The following is a 12,141-nucleotide window of genomic DNA, read 5'->3' on the forward strand; positions in this document are numbered from 1 at the left end:
GTGTTCCTGTCTCTTCACATCCTCACCAGCATTTGTTGTTTTGGAATTTCTTGATACAGGTCATTCTCACTGGGGTTAGGTGATATCTCATTGTGGTTTTGATTTGCATTTCTCTAATGATTACAGATGATGAGCATTTTTTATATGTTTGCAGGCCATTATTCTGTCTTCTTTGGAGAAGTTTATGTTCATTTCGGTTGCCCATTTCTTGATGGGGTGGTGTGATGTTTTCTTGTTAATTGTTTTGAGTTCTAGATAGATCCCTGTTAGTAGACCTTTATCAGAAATGTAGAGAGCAAATATTTTCTCCCATTCTGTGGGTTGTCTACTTGCTCTTACGATAGTTTCTTTGGCTGTGCAGAAGGTTTTAAATTTGATCAGATTCCATTTGTCTATTTTTGTTCCTGCGGTGATTGCCTTGGGGGTCTTCTTCAAGAATTCTTTGCTTAGGCCCATGTCTGATAGGGTTTTCCCAACATCTTCTTCTAGGATTCTTAAGATTTCATGCCGTACAAAAATCTACTTATGATGGATAAGAGATTTAAACCTAAGAATTTTTTTTCTCAATTCAAATGTAAAAAGGAATGTTATAAGCAATGCTTTCCACCATCCTCTCTTGACCATTTGTATTAAGCTATGAGCTTCTGATTCTCATTTATTACAGAAAATTGATATGTCCAGAGGTATACAATACCAAATGAGAACTTTAATTAAAATATATATGTCAACATTTCCTTTCAAAACACTGTGTTATGTTTTAAACCAAAAGAGTGTTTCATATAAGTGATCACCTATGTATGAGACAAACAGTGAAGTAAATATTGGTAGAGAAATATACTTTTATATAAATTTCACATTTAGAATTATTTTTTGTTAGATATGAAATCCATTCCATAAGCTAAAGTAAAAATCACTCAGCAACAAGATGCTCCAGCATATTTGGTATGTATTTCTATAGAATTGGAAGCATATAATGAAGGGTAAGGAGTCATGTGAGCAACTTTTCTGTACCCCTAGTCCAAGAGTGAGTGTAGATAAGTTCCTGAATGAAGAATACCCAGCCTGCCAAAGAGTAAACATCCAATAACTTAATCAGAGGCAATGAAGTAGTTCATAAAACTCTCTTTCTATACAGTTTAGCTTTCTAAGCAAACAAAAGAAGGATGGATAGACAGCAATAGAGATAGTTTCAAAAAATAAGACTCTAGACTCTAGATGTCTTCTAATGTTTGGAAGGCTTCTCTCTCTCCCTTTCTTTCTCTCTCCCCCCATTATATGCATATATGTACATATATTTAATTTATCTTATATATTTTGCATATGTATCAGTAATATGCATATGGACCCGGTACATTAAGCTGAGAGTAATATTCTTAATATTTGGCCACAAGCTTTTGCCAAAGACTTTTAGCCACTTTGTGTCAAGCACAATGATATGTATCATAACTACATATCCTAAGAGAATGAGGGATAATGATAGTGTGTTAAATAAAATAATAATAAAATTCAAGCTAGAATTCCCCTTGTTGACAATGTCATTTTTCAAGTGAAGAAACTGGGACTTAAAAGTGAAAGGACCAGCCCAAGGAAAGTAGAAAAGCCTGCATCAGACTACAAATTTTATCCAGCTCAACTTGCTGTTCAGCCAGCTTATTACTCAAGAGTTTAACCTTCAGCATACAAACATTGCTTTCCAGAATAATGAGATCAAGTAAGAATAAAGGTACTTCTCCCAAATCTTTAAAACCCGCAAAGTTCACACAGTAACATACTTTCATATCCTCTATATGCCTGATGCTGTTCATATAGCCAACTAATCTTAGACAAAGCAGACAAAAATATATACTGGGGAAAAGAATCCTTATTCAATAAATGGTGCTGGGAAAACTGGATAGCCACATGTAGAAGACTGAAACAAGACCCAAACCTTTCACCTCTGACAAAAATCAACTCATGCTGGGTAACAGACTTGAACCTTACGTGTGAAACTATTAGAATCCTAGAGGAAAACATTGGAAATATTCTTCTAGACGTTGGCTTAGGCAAAGAATTTATGAAGAAGACCCCAAAGGCAATCACAGCAGCAACAAAAATAAACAAATGGGACATTATCAAATTAAAAAGCATCTACACAGCCAAATAAACTGTCAAAAGAGCAAACAGACAACCCACAGAATGGGAGAAAATTTTCTCAAGCTACATATTTAATAAAGGGCTGATAACTAGAATCTATTTAGAACTCAGAAAATCAGCCAGAAAAAATCAAACAACCCCATCAAAAAATAGGCAAGGGACATGAACAGAAACTTTTCAAAAGAAGACAGAATAATGGCCAACAAACATATGAAAAAATGCTCAACATCTCTAATCATCAGGGAAATGCAAATCAAAAGTGCAATGAGATATCACTTAACTCCAGTGAGAATGGCCTTTATCCCTCAAACAATAAATGCTGGCATGGATGCGGAGAGAGAGGAACACTCCTACACTGCTGGTGGGACTGCAAACTAGTTCCACCTCTGTGGAAAGCAATATGGAGATACCTTAAAGTAATACAAGTAGATCTACCATTTGATCCAGCAATTCCACTACTGGGCATCTACCCAAAAGATCAAAAGTCACTTTATGAAAAAGACACCTGTACTCGAATGTTTATAGCAGCACAGTTCACAATCGCAAAGGTGTGGAAACAACCCAAGTGCCCATAAATTCATGAGTACATTGATAAAATGTGGTATATGTATACCATGGAGTACTACTCAGTTTTAAGAAACAATGGTGATATAGCACCTCTTGTATATTCCTGGATAGAGGTGGAACCCATTCTACTAAGTGAAGTATCTCAAGAATGGAAAAACAAGCACCACATGTACTCACCAGCAAATTGATATTAATAGATCAACACCTAAATGGACATATAGGAATAACATTTTTCAGGTGTCTGGCAGGTGGGAGAGGGGAGGAGGGGATGGGTATATACAAACACAATGAGTAAGATGTGCAACGTTTGGGGGATGGACGCACTTAAAGCTCTTACTCGAGAGGGGAATGGGTGCATGGGCAATATACGTAACTTTAACACTTGCACCCTCATAATATACTAAAATAAAAAACATTAAAATAAAAGGAATATTGAGATAAATTCCTTTTTTCAATGTTACATATAATGCTTTATCAGAAAGTTTATGTACAATGGTTTATCAGACAGTTTAATATCTTAAAAAAGCTATATGTTTTATTTGGTATAATCCAAATAAAGTGTTAGAGAGATGAGGTCAAATAACATTGAAATATTAGTATATATATATATATATATATATATATATATATATATATATATAAAGTCAATGCTTTGAAATAAAGTAAAGTAACTCTGGATTATTACAATACTTTGTTTTCTCTGTTGTTTTCTCCCAGTATTTCAGTCCATATCAAAGAATACTTACTTTATGGGCAGAGGAAGGAGAGGTAATATCTGATTTCTGTAACCCAGTAATTAAGGAATTAAGAAAATCTTTCAGTTAATAGAGTGAACACTGATTATGTGTCAGCCCTCTAGATTTCTTCCTTATTTCTGTTTTACTAAGAATGTGCAAAAAAAAAAATCAAACAATAGCAAAACCTCACGATAGCAAGTTAATTACTCTGTTCATCCATTCAGTAACTATTGAGCATTTTAATTGCCATATTCAAAACATGGTGCTAATCAAAGTGAGGACCATTGTTTGTTGCTATAAATGGGAAGGGCTGGTAATTTAAGCAGGGGATGACATGTCACATCTGTGTTTAATATCATTCTGTATGCTGTGTGGTAGATATATTAATGAGTACCAATGTGTGTGATAGAGGAAACTGGTTAAGAGCCAGTCTAACTAGTACCAACAAGAAGTAATCCTGACTTGGATTAGAACAGGATTTCCAATGTAAGCACTATTGGCATTTTAAGCCATATAATTATTTGGTGTGGGAAGTTGTACTGTCCAGCGCAGAGTGTTTAGCAGCAACCTTGACCTCTGTTAGAGGATGCTACATGCTAATACCACCTCCGCCACTTGTTATGACCAAAAATGTCTCCAAATATTGCTAAATTTTCCTGGAGAGGGGGTAAAAATATTGCCTCAGATAACAAACACTAGATGAGAATGATGGCAGTAGGATGGCATAAATGAATGGATTCTGCATGAGTTTGGGTGATTGAGTTGACAAGATTTGCTAAAGAATTATATATAACAGTAAAGAAAATAGAGGAAATAAATTCAGGATGACTCAGGTTTTTGGCCTGGGCAACTGAGTGAAGGAATGTTTTATTTAATAAGAGGAGAAAGAATGTGGGGATGCTAGACTACGGTTAGTACTTATTGAATTATACTGACATATGTCTGCATCCCTCAACAGACTTCAACTTTCTTGAGAACATGATCCAATATATATATATATATATATATATATATATATATATATATATATATATATTCACAAGAAAACACCTAGTATCAGCAAGACTGGAAGATGTATTATACATGGTAAATAAAGATTATTCTTAGCTTTCTAGCTTGGAACATTGAGTGAGTATAGTTTACATTTCCTGAGATGGAGTCAACTGGAAGAAAACTGTATTTGATGACTTCAGTATTTCACATATTGATTTGAAAGTTCCTATTTTTCATATATTGGACATGCTTAATATGCAAGTAGATATATGTATCTAGAGCTCACAAAAAAGAATTTGGGCTAAGGATATAAATCTGAAAGTCATCAGCAATTAAATGTTAATTTAAGAGATTTGAGTAAATTAGATAACACTGAGAGGGTATAGAGATGGGGGTAAAGAAAATAATCATAGGGGATACAGACTTCTAAAAGAAACACAAATTGTGTCCTGAGAAGGAGACTAAGAAGAGATAGAAGAGAATAAATGTATGTATGTGTGTGTACATGCATGTATGCCCAGAAATAATAATACTGTAATAAGATAAAATCATATCTTATCATCATGGCAAATCTTTATTGTGTGCATGTTATATGTTAAGAGGGCTCCTTTTCACAACCCTAAGAGTTGGATAGGTATTATTATTGTTATTATTATTATCTCCATTTAACAGATAAAGAAAATGAAGTGCAAAGAAGTTAATTAATTAGCCCAAGGTTGCATTAAGTGGAAGATCCTGGATTCAGATACGGTGACTAAGAAGCCTATTCTTTTAACTACTATGCTCTAGAGAAGTTAAAGGAGAAGATGTCTCAAGGAGGAGGAAGTGTCCAATAGTGTTGAGAGCTAAGAGTGAAAGTTATATGAGAACTGAAAAGTACTCAATAGACTTAACAAAAGGAGTAGTTTAGTGAGTTTGCAATTGGACTTATAGGGATGCATTAGCAATGTGAGCTTGCAGTTCATTAAGGGTAAATGAAAGATGAAGAAGTTGAGTCAGTGACTATGAAAAAAAAAAAAACTGTTCAAGAGGCTTTACTGAGAAATTAAAGGAAGAGAGTCACAGTGAATATAGGGAGAGAGATTTTTCAAGTTGGAAGGGAAGTAAGCATGTTTAATTGTCAAAGAGAACAGAGCCAGGAGAAATGCCCTGAGAAAGCACTGAAGGGCATTCTTTTAACAACCCCTGAGGGTAGCAACTCCTCGTTATTTAATGCTTAATTGTGTAGAAATCCAAACTTAGATTTGACTAAGTGACCAAGCACTCCCATTTTTGAGGAAGACCAAGAAACAGAGTAGCCATTTTCCTGATCATTTTATACAGAATATTGTATAAGATGAACCCAGAATGAAATGTGGCATTTTTTCAATAACCAATGGGATGAGTTGCCCCTTTTCAAAATAATCTTTGGGGAGGGAAAGTGGCAGCAGAGGCCAGACTGTCCATGAAGGCTTCCTCATAGTTGAATGTCAACCTGCTTAAGGGAAGCCATGGAGCAACATTGTTGTTGGTCACAAGGGCAATTCTGTATCTATCTATTCCAAAGGATAGAATTTTTCTTCACCCTGGGGTCTAAAGGATAGATTTATTTTTGTAGAAATAATATGACAGAACTGAGACTTCAAAACAACCCATGACCCTAGCAGAGTAACTGAGCCTCCCAAGTTTTAGAGCTGCAGGTCATAAACGTCACTCCTCAAAGAAAATGACTAGGGGTTTATTGTTAAGTGCTCAAAGAAATATTCATCTTATGCCCGGACGAATCTGGTAAGGAGAATATAGCAAATTCAATAATTTAAATTACCTATTGCCTAAAGCATTAGCAGATATTTTATAATAAAAAATATGTTTGTGAAGGCAATAGCCATAGCAGTGAAAAGGGTAAAATGACATAGGACTCTGGTAAAGAGGAAAGGCATTTTCAGATATTCAGAAAATCTGAGAAGAATACTAAGTCAAAATTTAAGTGGTGTTTTGAGGGTTGTGTGTATGCATGTATGATTGTTTTTTGGTAGAAGTGTCACAGATATGTGCCTACTGATAAAAGATGTTTGAATAGGGAAATGTAGAACTTTGGGGTGAGAGTCAACCCAAATCTGAAGTAATGTGACAATAAACAGGGGTCAGTTATTAAGACCTAGAGTTCAAATTGTGAGATAAAAAAGAATGAAAAGGTGAGAGAGCAGACTGATGTAAACATAAAGAGTTGAATTTTATGGCAACTTAAATGAGAAATTTTGAAAGAACCTGTTGGTTAGAATCACTAATTTTAGAAAATAAAAGTAACAAATGGGATATAAATCTATTGCAGACCACCTGATCAAAGTAAATGTGATGGGAAAAAAATAAGGTTTCGTTAAAAGCAGAGAATGTTTGCCATTAAAAAATTCTAATATGCAAGTGGAAAGAATAAAAGAACTAATTGCTGGAGCTGCCATAACATTCTTAAAATCACCAAACATAGAATTTGCAGGTTTTCACAAATCATGAAAAATACTGTAAATATGTAATTACCTTTACAGGTATAAAATAGGTGAACAACTGTATAACTATACAAGTATTTGGCACTAAATTTGTCAATAAAATTTTAGAATTTGATATTTCCATAAAAATTTTGTTCCTATACCATCACCTAACAAAATTGAAGTATTTTCCCTAATTAGGAATATATATAAAATGTGATCCCTTGCACTGTGCTATATATGTCATAATGCATATTTCCCATCCTCAAAACCATCTGCTTCATACATTGAGAAATGTTGATAAAGAAAAGAACCACCTGCTGGACGTGGTGGTGTACAACTGTAGTCCCAGCTACTAGGGAGGCTGAGGCAGGAGGATCCAATAAGCCCCCAAATTGGAGCCTGTCATGTGCTAGGATCAATAGCACTTGTGAATAATCACTGACTGCACTACAGCCTGAGCAATATAGCAAGACCCTGTTTCAAAGACAAATCCTGGCTTATTGAGAATTGGTAATACCAATATACCTCACATCTGGTTTTTGATGCAAATTCCCTTTTGACTTCATATTACTGGGAAAGGAAAAAAAAAACACGGTTCTGTCAGTCTTAAATTAATCTAGCCTAATGTCATCATTCCCATAATTTTGCCATTGTTTTTTGTAAAACCTTATTAAAATGTCAAGATAATTACTTTTTAGTACTGTTCCTTAAAGCCTCTTTATTTCCTGATATTTATTCCAAACTCATGATTCATGATGTACTGAGAACTTACAGGTAACCTTTTCTTTTTTTTAAAATTAAATCCAAATTTTATTAAGGATTTCAAATTACATACTTCAGACTTCTAAAATGGAATAGAACTATTTTGGAACTGGAGAAATCGCATAAACACTGACATCCCTTGAAACTCTAACCATAATGAAATTCTGCTGCAAACCACATCCCCATTATATAACAAGACTCAATATTATCTACCCCTTCACTTTGGCAAGAGCTATTTCCTAAAGGAATGAAAAAAATAGTGACTTTGCTACTTTAAGTTCATTAGAAATGGGATTCTATCTTTAGATAAAAAAAATTTCAAGTTCAGAAACAGGTGTGTCTAGATGAGCTGTGGTTACAAAAAATAAAATAAAAACCAGCACAGAATGTCTAATCAAAGCAACCAAAATCATTTTGAAAATAAAGAAGAAAAAACTATTATAATTGGTTAAGGATTTCCAGTAGTAAATTAAAAATCTCAGTAGAGGAATGGATAACACTACACAAATAACAATATGTGTTCACATTCTAAAACTTTTATGCTACCTTTTCAAAAAGGAAGCTCTATCACCTCTAAACATGAATTCAATGTTATTTTATTAAGAGCAAGAACTCTAGACCTTATTCTAATTACAATCCACTTAGTCCACCCTCACTAACAACAACAAAAAAAAATGTCCATCCCCCAAAATTAACAGAAATTAGCCTGAGGTATTTTAAATGTGGCTCTCCAGTCTCAAATTTAATGGCATTTTTTTCCAAAAATGGTCTTATTTCCACTTTATTCCCATGATCCCTACAGTATTTACTACAGTATGATCATCAAACATATCTGAAAAAAAATCCTTGGACCTTTTGAAATAGTTCATCCACCCAGAGCCACACAAAGATCTGCAAGGGTGTTGCCTGCCCAGATCCAGAATAGAGGTACTTATACTTAACCTTTGTTTTCCAGTTTAATTATCAAAGCATGGTATGAATAAGATGCTGAATATAACACTTGTGTTACAAAAAGGCCCCAAATCTTGAGCTTTTAATGAGACTGAGAAACATTTCATGAGATTTAACTTAATAAGCCTTAACACATCTGTGAGGTAGTTAGGTAAACAGTACTACCCATTTTAATACATAGTAAACAGAAACAGGGGTAAATGACATACTTTAAGCAGTAAGAATTAGTATATACCATAGAGGCTTGGGGCCTTCTCTCTAGTTCTAAACTGAAAGAAAATTAATTTTAACTTTTTAAATTTTTCTTTTTAAAAAACCATCACATCATTTAAGAGTTTGTCCTTTATATTTTTAACACTTGATTCTTAATAGATGTAGTACCTCTTCTAAAGTTGGTACCCTTTTCTTCAGTAATTTGGTAAAATGGGTACAACCCTTAATTCAAACTAGGCCTCTGCTTCTACCTGAATTAGTACAAAATTAAGACATTATCTTTTAAGAACTAAAAGTGTATTTGACAATTTTATTTTAGGCTGCAAAAACAAAAACAAGCAAACAACCAACCAACAACAAAAAACTTGAAATAGGCTTGACAAAAGATGTAAATTCATCCATTCCAGGGAAGCAGAAGGCAGACCAGTGCAGATAATCCTCAAGGCCACATACATCCTGCTTCACTGCTGCTTGCACTCTGCTGGGTTTTGATCCTTCTTTGGGTCATAGTCTGGATCGTTTTCCTCATCTCCTTCTTCTTCCCCTTCCTCATCCGCTTCTTCATCTTCTTCATCATAATCATTGTCATCATCTTCAATAGCTTCTCCAGTGAAGTATAACACTGATCTTGGGATTATACGTTCACGTAAAAAGTGACCAATTTCAAAGTCCGCAGCAAGGATAGCTTCAGCGTCATCATCCAGATCTCCACTCTCAGGAACCTCAGGAGGCGCAAAAAAATTAAAGAAAGAGTCATTGGAAACTGTTTTAGTCACAGTACAAACTGTCCCATGTCCCTTATGTTTCTGCTTCTTCTTAATGGTTTTCAAAGTGACATTCTTTCCTTTTTTCAAGTCTATCTGGCACCCTGTACAACCCATAATTTCTGGTCCATCAAAAGAAAAGGGATCAGAACCATCTGGTTCTGACCTCATCCTGTATGTCTTTGTCAACACTTCATTGGTGAAATATTCATTGGGTTCAAAGTGAAATTCTAAGACAAAACTCATTGGCTGGCCGGCATCTGAAAACTTCACTTTAATATCTTTCAAGTGCTTCAGAATAGGTTCATCATGTTCCTGAACCATATCACTGAGCAAGTCAACATTCTTAAAAACAGTCAACCAAAATTCAGGAATTCCTTTGGGATTTTCTTCATCCTTTTTCTCCTCTTCAATCTTGGCCTTTTCTTTTAGCTCATCAGAAATTTCGTCTTCTTCATCTGGTTTCCATTCACATTCTTCTTCTGTAAGTTCATAAATTGCATTAATAATCTCAAATCGCTTGTCAAATAGAGGCTGATAGAGAGCAGCATACTTCCTTTCAAGATCATGAACTTCCTCATAGAATTTGGCTTCTATCTGTGCACATTTAACTTGAAGGTTTTTGACAGAATTCACTCGTCTTTTAACTACCCTAGGCAAGCTTTCAATGTATCCTGTTGGTGTTTCTACCAGACCATCAAGTCTTTCTTGAAGGGCTGCAAGAATCTGAGGATTTTGCATCATCTGAATAGTCAGCTGACACGCTTTGATTTTTGTTTCTTCACCAGTTTCTTCTTCTACTTCTTCAACATTATCCAAACCTTGATCAAGTTCACACTGTTCTTTGTTGTCAATGTCTGCCATGTTGTTAAGATCTCCAAATACCGGCGGATAGTACAGGGAGCCAGGCGACCAGAGCTGCACAGGCAGTGACTCAGGGCAGCAGTGGCAGCGGGAGGAGCAGGAGGCGCCGCCGCGAGCAGATGGCGCTAAAAAAGGAGGTAACCTTTTCTGTGATAGATTTCCCATCATCTCCTGAACAGACATGTCTGTCAGTCTATCAAAAATTATCCCTGTAGTCACACTAAACGAAGTTAACTTCTGGCAGCTGATAAACTGTTGCCTGTGATTTTAGATTTTTCACTAGTGTCATTGCATCTGATCTTGGAGCAATCTTCCTTTAATGGTTTGATAGTATAGATGGCTGTTAAACCAGTTAGTGAACAGTCCATTTTTCCCAAATCCAATAATAGAAAATTTACTTAAGTTTGTGGTGTGTGTCTCTATGTGTGTGCCTGGATATGTGTATGGGTGTGTGTGTGTGTGTGTGTGTGTGTGTGTGTGTGTGTGTAAAATTAAATAAGGGTGTATTAATGTATCCCGATTATTCTCACTCTGGCTAACGCTTTGTCTAAGAACTGGTTTTTTGTTTCTTTGATTGCCTCTATAGTTTTTCTGTTTTATATTTTCTCAATTTCAGTTTGATCATTAGTCTTTCCTTTCTTCTGCTTACTTTGGGTGCAAAATTTCCTGTTTTTTTAAAAAAAATTGAGGTGAAAGTTAAGATCATTGACTTAAAGCCTTTTTTTCTTTTCTAATAGCACAATTTAATGCTATAAATTTCTTCCTAACTACTACTTTAGTGGCATCCTACAAATATGAATAAGTTTTTCTTTTATATTTCTTCATTACTAAATACATTCTAATTTCAGTTTTGATTCCATCTTTGACTCATGGGCTATTTAGAGATATGTTTATTATTTTTAAAATGGAGATTTTTTCCAGAGATCTTTCTTTTGTTGCTTTCTAATTTAATTCCATGTTGAGATACAACATGAAAAGAGTGCATCCTGTTGTGGTTCATCGTGTTTTTAACTATCAATTATGTCAAGTTTGTCAATAGTGTTCAATTACACAATTTTCTTTCTTTTTTTTTATTACAGCATATTAAAGGTACAAATTTTAAGGTTTCAAAAAATGTCCTTTCCCCTCCTTCCACCACAAGTCTGAGTTTCCAGCATGACCATCACCCACATGATGCACATCTCACTCATTATGTATGTATACACCCGACTTTCCCCCCTCCCACCTGCCCAATACCCTATTACTGTAGTACCTATGTGTCCACGTAGGTGATGCTCAGTTAATACAAATTTGCTGGTGAGTATTAATGATGCTTGTTTTTCCATTCTTGGGATACTTCACTTAGTAGTATGGGTTCCAGCTATAACCAGGAAAATACAAGATGTGCTATATCACCATTGTTTCTTAGAGCTGAATAATACTCCATGGTATGTGTGTATATATATATATATATATATATATATATATATATATATATATGTATATATATATATATATATATATACATATATCTATGTATCACATTTTGTTAATCTACTCTAGGATTGAAGGGCACTTGGGCTGTTTCCACAGCCTTGCAATTATGAATTGTGCTGCTATAAACATTCAAGTGCAGGTGTCTTTTTGTAGAGTGTCATTGGATCTTTACTTTAGATGCCCAGTAATGGGATTGCTGGATCAAATGGTAGATCC

General features: G+C 34.8%; 1 pseudogene across 1 annotated transcript; it reads right to left on the reverse strand.

Annotated features, from left to right (window-relative positions):
- Window positions 1-9,117: 9,117 nt before the first annotated feature.
- Window positions 9,118-10,583, reverse strand: LOC105871951 (nucleosome assembly protein 1-like 1 pseudogene; annotated as a pseudogene). Its single transcript, XR_001154392.3, has one exon. The product of XR_001154392.3 is annotated as a nucleosome assembly protein 1-like 1 pseudogene (transcript).
- Between the last annotated feature and the right edge of the window lie 1,558 nt (window positions 10,584-12,141).

The sequence above is a fragment of the Microcebus murinus genome, chromosome X (genome assembly GCF_040939455.1).
Source record: "Microcebus murinus isolate Inina chromosome X, M.murinus_Inina_mat1.0, whole genome shotgun sequence".
Classification (NCBI taxonomy): domain Eukaryota; kingdom Metazoa; phylum Chordata; class Mammalia; order Primates; family Cheirogaleidae; genus Microcebus; species Microcebus murinus.